Raw genomic sequence first — 7,508 nt, forward strand, 5'->3', positions numbered from 1 at the left:
ACATGTTGGAGCATGGCACTGGTGTACACCTTCCTGCTTTTGTTCTGGAAAACATGATATAGATACCATGTTATTTTTATTAAATTGGAACTTTCCATATCCTTTAGCACTTCTGGACACATGGGTTTCAGATGAAGGATTATGCCTATGTACTTTAATAACTCCTTCTGATTTCTGGCTTTTGGCACCTTCCACATTAACCAGCTATCAGATCCTGACAATTTTATCATTATTTCTAGAATCTATCTCTTTGCCTCTATTCCTGCTCTCACTAATCTAGCCAGAGATCAGGACTCCTGGTGGCTGTAGGATCAGTCTCTCCTCTGTTGTCCAGAGTAATCCAGCCCTGCTCCAAGCTTTGTGTCCACCCCAGCAAAATAAAAGCCCTATACTTGTCTGAACATACATTCTTTATATAAGGTATGACCCCTTGGGAGTTGGACAGTTTTCTTGCCCACTCCAGTCGTCTTATCAAAGAATTCCTTCTAAATGCATATACTTCTATGCCCAAAAGTAGATTGGAAAATATACGATGCTCAATCATAGTTACATGTCCACTGTTGTTTTAGTGCCTGTAATAGAGTGTGTCTGATTGACTCCCTTTTTTTTTTTTTTGCATTGGTCCTAATTTAGCTTTTCACTGTCTCATTCCAGAGCTATTGGAAGTTTCCTAACTGGCCTCTCTGCTCATATTTTACCCTCCTCTCAAAGCCACTCGACATAACACGAATTTGATCACACCACAGCTGGACTTCAAGCTCTTAAGTATGTCCTCTTCTAGTAGGTTGATGTCTAAACTTTTTTAACAGGTTAAAGGATGCCTTTGTTGCTCTGGCCTCTGCCTCTCTCTCTTGTCTCATTACTTTCCTTGAGTTTTATTCTCCAGGATTTAAAACTGCTGGCATTATTCTCTATGCTGTATCTGCTCTCTTGTACTAGCTTTTATTTCTTCCTGAACTTATGAATTCTCTCCACCCCCAATCTTGTACTACCAATTGCCTGGCTAAATCTCCCCATGGTTGAAGACTCAAGTAGGTATCACTTCCTTTAGAAACTCTTTCCATTCTTCCCAGAATTATTTAGATAACCCCCGCCTTTTCTTGGTGTGATATTATGTGACCCTGTGCATAGAGTTGGCATTAAACTGTTATTACAGTTCTCTGTTTAAATATGTATTTATGTAATCATGTGAGACTGTACTTAAAGTAAACCTCATATCCACAGTTCGATTAATACCCAGCATATAATAGCTCAACACATAGTAAACACTTACAAACATGAATATAGCATCAAGCCACTTATTTATGAAGGTGAAAGCTGTAGCTCAGACAGGTTATGTAACTTTTTATAATGGCTATTTTGTGTCGCTCTCTCCCCTGTATGTCAGAAGATGAAAAAGCCTAGAAACTACATTTCCTAGATCCAGTTGCTAGAAGGTTTGGTTTAGGTTCTTTCAACAGGAGGCTCTCCCTTGGGATTGGAAACAGAAGGAAGGTACAAGCTATTCTTCTGGCTTTGGCAGCAGCAATGGCAGTACACTTGGGTGACGGCATGAGAAATGTGGGCACCTACAGCAGGGGTGAGGGTGAGGGAGCATATGATGGGAGCCTGGCTTGGGGGCTCCCGCAGCAGCTGAGGCAGTGCAGGGGAGAGGGGGGTGGAGCAATGGTGTCAGGCTTCCTACAGCTCCTGAGCACTGGATAACACCACTTTTCCTTCTCCCCTCTTTTCTACTACCCTAGTCCTTTCAATGTTTTTTAAATGTACTTTCTTCCTGCTTGAAATTCTTAGAATGTTTTGGCTTCTCTGATTAAACTCTGATGATAGTTTTGCTTAAAGTCACACAGTAATTAAGCAGCAATCTGTGCTGGAACCTAAGTCAGCCTGATTGCAGGGTTCATGTTCACAGCCTTTGAGCACACTGCCTTCCTCTAATTGCAGAAGAGAAAACTCTTCCTTTGTGTTCTTTGTAAGGGACTTAGATTTCAGCGAAGTGGTAGAAACATTACCTTGTAGAAGGAAGGACCCTTGTCACAGATGGCAGCTTAATCTGTATACTCATAAGGGCAGTTCTACACAGAGAATTTCCGTGTATTTTGGGGGGAAGAAAAGTCTACATGCTCTTTCAGGGAATCATTACTGAGCTGCTCTCTTTGGTGAATGACCAGGTTCAGGCTTTCTCCGCCCAGCAAGTAAATAATGGGAAAACAAATCAGGGAAATGAGCAACTTGGACAACTGGTGACAAGAGAGGATCTCAAATGCACGTGTAATGAGCCTCTCACATGTCAACTTGTGGCACAGTATTCACAGAGGCAAAGCCGAAGTCAAGGTCAAAGAAAACCTAGGCTGGGCAACTGAAGAAATCTCCTTTAATTTTCAGAGCAGAGCTTTCCCCACTCACCTCCAGGCAGAGCCAGAAGGGAAGTCATGAGGGAATACTAGTAAAGAGTTAGTAGATGGTTCAGTAAGTGCACCTGGGATGTTTCCTTTAGGTGGGAGACGTGTAACTGTGGAGGGGAAGATGGCGACTTGGATTTGTTATCAAACTTCTAGTTTCAACATCCAAAACACCTAGCTTACAGGATTATGTTGAAGAACAAGATGCTCAGTCCGTGTCGGCACGTAGTAGATGCTTCACTAGTGTTTATCTGCCTAGAGTCAGTCACAGTATTTATTGAGTGGTTTTCTAATTGCCAAGGAGAGTTGTAAATGCTGTGAGCAAGAAAGAGTGCCTGCCCTTCAGGAGCTGACATCTGGAATCCACTACTCTCATGTTTTTGGAATGGGGACTGTCCGTACCTGTTTTCTCCAACCCTCTCAAGACCCCGAGTTGTCTTATATCTCTTGGCAAATCAAATGTCAATGGAATGGAGGATAATCAGATTAATGGTTACGGTACCTAATAGAAAGGGCCTTGAAAACACCTGAGCAAGAAGACATTATCAAGGGGTCGTTTGTGGCCTCTTCTAAAATTTGTAGGAATCAAGCTGGGTGAATTGCTAAATCTGAGGATATGAGAAAAAAACTTAAAAATTCTCAGTTATTTTGTTGTGTATGCCTTTTTATCATGGACCCTGTATCTGAGAGCATCTTATGAAATCAAGGGTTGACGTGCTCTTGTGATATTCAAGAGATCTCCTAGTGCACTGCTGTCGGATCCGAGTTGCCCGACTCTGTGATACATTTATGCAGGGACTACAGTTGCCGTGTCTGGGTTGAACATGTTTTGTTTTGTTTCAAAGGGAAGGGGAGAAATCTTTAATTCTTCTAAGCAGGATTTTTTGGTTTTCATACTTTGGCAGAGTGAACAGTTATGTGCTAATGAACTGCCAAACTGGATTACACTTAACTCCAAATTGTTTCTTCTCATTATTATCAAGCAGCATTTACTAATTTTTCCTTTCACATTTCCAGGCCAAAATATATCACACATCCAATTTAACCTAGTGGGGGGCTGGGTTAGCATCCACTATAATGGAGACTTCGACCAGCTCCTCATGTAAACTCGGACTTGCACAAATTCTGTAACTTTGAAGCTGGTTAGATAGAAATTTTACAGATTTCCACATGTTACAGAAATGGAATGTTTCTATAGAGTTAGGGGTCTAGCCCATTCCTTTGCTTGATATCTAAACTGGTTACACATTTTAAAAGATTTAGATAGAGCTACCCTTTAGGTAGGGATAAGAAAATGGAATACTTGGAACTTCCCTGGTGGCGCAGTGGTTAAGAATCCGCCTGCCAATGCAGGGGACACAGGTTCGAGCCCTGGTCCAGGAAGATCCCACATGCTGCGGAGCAACTAAGCCCATGCGCCACAACTACTGAGCCTGTGCTCTAGAGCCTGTGAGCCACAGCTACTGAAGCCCGCGCTCCTAGAGCCTGTGCTCCGCAACAAGAGAAACCACTGCAATGAGAAGCCCGCCAACAGCAACCAAGAGTAGCCCCCGCTCACCGCAACTAGAGAAAGCCCGTGCGCAGCAATGAAGACCCAATGCAGCTAAAAATAAATAAATTTATAAAAAAAAGAAAATGGAATACTTTTGTTTTCCATTAAACACTGGCTTTCAGTAAGTATATATGAAACCCACAAATCTCTGTTCCTGTGGATATCAGAACTAAGCATTAGGCTCGCCAGCATTGTACATCTCAGTGTGTTTCAAACTGTTGGTGGTGAAGATCATATTCCCAAAATCTCAGACTGACAATTTTGTAAGGTTATCTACAAAAATAAATAAACCTGAAATAAAAGAACACAGAGACATACAAAACACGAGCCCGTTGAAAAAGATTAAATTCAACAGATGTAGAATGACTCTGTCAAACTGTATAAAAGTTTCTAAAGAGGTACCCTTAATCTCTGTACTTGTCATGGACCAGTGACAGTTTGCAGGCTAGTGTCATCCTGTGAATCACACTGGGCATAACCCTATGCAACCAGTTCTATCCCTAAGCTTTTACGTGGTTGTTCAGACCAGATCAACAATTGAATCTCTGTAATCCCGTTCCTTCTTGGTTTATGCTAACCTCATAACTCCCCCATCCCCCAAATCCTGTAGAGCAATGCTGTCCAATAGAACTATAATATGAGTCACCTATGTAACTTTAAATTCACTAGAAACCACATTAAAAAAATAGGAAGAGCTAAAATTAATTTTAATAATATATTATATTGGACCTGATATGTCCAAAATAACATTTCAATGTGTGATTAACATAAAATATTGTTAATGAGATGTTTTACATTCTTTTTCTCGCAGTAAGTCTTTGAAATCTGGTGTGCAGTTTTCACTTCCAGCACGTTTTAGTTTGGACTAACCACATCTCAAATGCTCAATAGCCATGTGTGACTAGTGGCTACCGTATTGGACAGGTCAACTATTGAACTTCCTCTGAGCTATCCCAGAGCAAGTAAGACACATCTACAACATTGTGTCTTAGAAGGAAACTATCTCCATATAAAGGAAATTTCAAACTCTTTTTGGGAACAGCAAAGGGTGCTGGATATGTTTAGGGAGACATCCATGGCAGAGGAACTGCATTCCTTTACTTATCTATCTACGGTAAAGTCACCGTGAAGTAGCTTCAGCTCAGCATTTCTGGAATCTCAGTTTCAAATATGCTGATTTTGTGTCCAGGATTTTTCAGTGCTGTTACATTCAGCCTCTCTGGGTTGTGTACTCTTCATATTCCCAAGTAAAGATAACAGTTTGATTCTTCCATATCTCACAGTTATTTGATAACCATAACAGAGATTTGGAACATTATCAGTATATTTCAAAAGTATTCTTGTTGGTTAGGTCTTAACTTTGGTCTTCTACCTCCTTCAGTTTTGTTCTGTAGAGATGATGTCCTCAAAATCTGCCACTTCCATACTGATTGTTGTTGTTGTTGTTTTGAGATAATGATGGCCACACTGTTTGATCTGGGAGTGAATTACATGGGAGAACATCTCTGCTGCCTGACGGAACTGCATTCACGTGCACTTAATCTCCTTAATGACATTCACAGCGACAGTTTCAGCCTGGTCCCCTCATCATCTCTACAGGCTCATCAATCCTCTTGACTCCGTTTCAAGTTATGTCCATGGGGGAAGGGAAATACTTCCAGTCACATTCATAATGTCTTGAATGGTCAAATACTTATAGTTAACCTCTTGATAGCTTTTCCTTTACAGTAAGACACAAACACCCACTAAATGAATTCTGTATTATTCCAGTTTAGTTACAGTCTAGAGAAAAGAAGACAGATCCGCTACACTTGATCAGAGAGAGGGATAACAGCTTAGTTAGATGTCCCACCTTTATTTCATGGGCTTTGAGAGTACTGAGTACTACAGCTGGATTTTCTTTGTTCTCCCTCTCCAAGCTCAGTCTATCATGAATATTTTTCTGGATCATATTGTCATAAGGATGGGGTCTTTAGAAGAAGATAAAATTTTGCCAAGCCTAAATCTAGGGCTATTTAATATTAGGATTTCCATTTTATAAGAATGAAGTTAAAGTGAGAGGTTCAGCCCAAGACAGTTGAGAGCATGAAGCACTCAGGGCAAAATCAAGTCTCAGTCTGTTAAGGAAGGACAAAGGTTGACCACGAGAGATCAAGTACACTGACTAAGTGTAAAGGCCAGAGGAGGATAGGGCTTGGAGTGGGGTGTAAGGAAGGTAAAAGGGTTCCTTAAGTGATTGCCACAGACACTTGAGGGTGTTGCGTTTCACCTTAATGAAGGATGGTGTCTGGTACGAGGGCAGGGCTGCTGACTTGAGGAGCCAAGAACCGGAAGCAGGGCTGGTATCATTCTTTTATGCCTTCCTTGTAGGCAAAGTGGAGTTAAGTCCCTTGGGATTGTCTGGTGGTGGGCTCTGGTTTGTTGTGCAGTGTTACTGAGGTTGGAGAGAAGATCCCAGGGTTACTTGCCCATCTAGCACCAACCACTGCATCAGAGATTGATACTGACATGATGCCCTTTGAAACATGGTACTTCCAACTCCCCATTTCTGGGGAAATATATAGGAGAATAACATGTAGCAGGAAGTATAAGAAGGTTCTCTATCTCTATGATCTAGGATACTCAGAGAAGGAAGTTTGTGGGGTTTTTTAAGAGTTTCATTTTATTAGATAGGCAAAAGGGGGTATTGATATCATAAGTAACTATTAGTCACTCTTCTTGGTGTATGCCAGGAATATTGCCAGATCTGGGAGAAGTAATAAAAACATGTGCATATTATCTGGAGGAGCTACTATTATAAAATACCCATGGGACATAGTGGGGACATAAGGATGACAGTCATTTTTTTGCTTGTGGTAGAAAGTGACACTGGAGCAGTGTGGGCACAGTGGCATGTGTGAACCTGCATGCTCTGTTGGGAAATACTGAATAGTTTATTATGGCTGGAGTGTAGAATGGAGACATGGAGAATGGTGATATACTACTTCCAAATCATCTTAAATCCACCTTCTGTTTATCTCCAATGCCACCACTTAAATGAAGATGTTCTTTAGTATCACATGTACTATTCCAGTAGCTGGTGTTCAGGTATCCACATTCTTTCCCTAGCAATTCTCCACACAGAAACCAGGATAATTTTTAAAATACATTTCCTAACCCCACATCCCATTAAAAGATTTCTTGAAAAGCCTATACTCAATTTATACCACTTTTCTATTGAAGAGCACACTGTTCTTCTCTCTGTCCCTCAAATACTTCAGATACCTTCCTGCCTCAGGACATTTGCATATCTTGTTCCTTTTCTCTGAACCTCTTTCTTTGTTTAGCAGAAGACAACCTTAATAGAGTGCCAAATGAAGCAGAAAATGAGGGAAGATATTTGTTTATATATAACAGACAAAACCCTCATATCAAAAATATATAAAGAACTCTTCCAAATTATCCCAAAGAAGAAGTGGGCAAATAATTTGAACAGCCAGTTTACAAAAAACAATAATTAAATGGCTGATAAAACTATGGAATATCTTAAGATATCATACAGCACCCACTCCACTGTT

This window comes from Balaenoptera physalus (genome assembly GCF_965194825.1).
Source record: "Balaenoptera physalus genome assembly, chromosome: 12".
Classification (NCBI taxonomy): domain Eukaryota; kingdom Metazoa; phylum Chordata; class Mammalia; order Artiodactyla; family Balaenopteridae; genus Balaenoptera; species Balaenoptera physalus.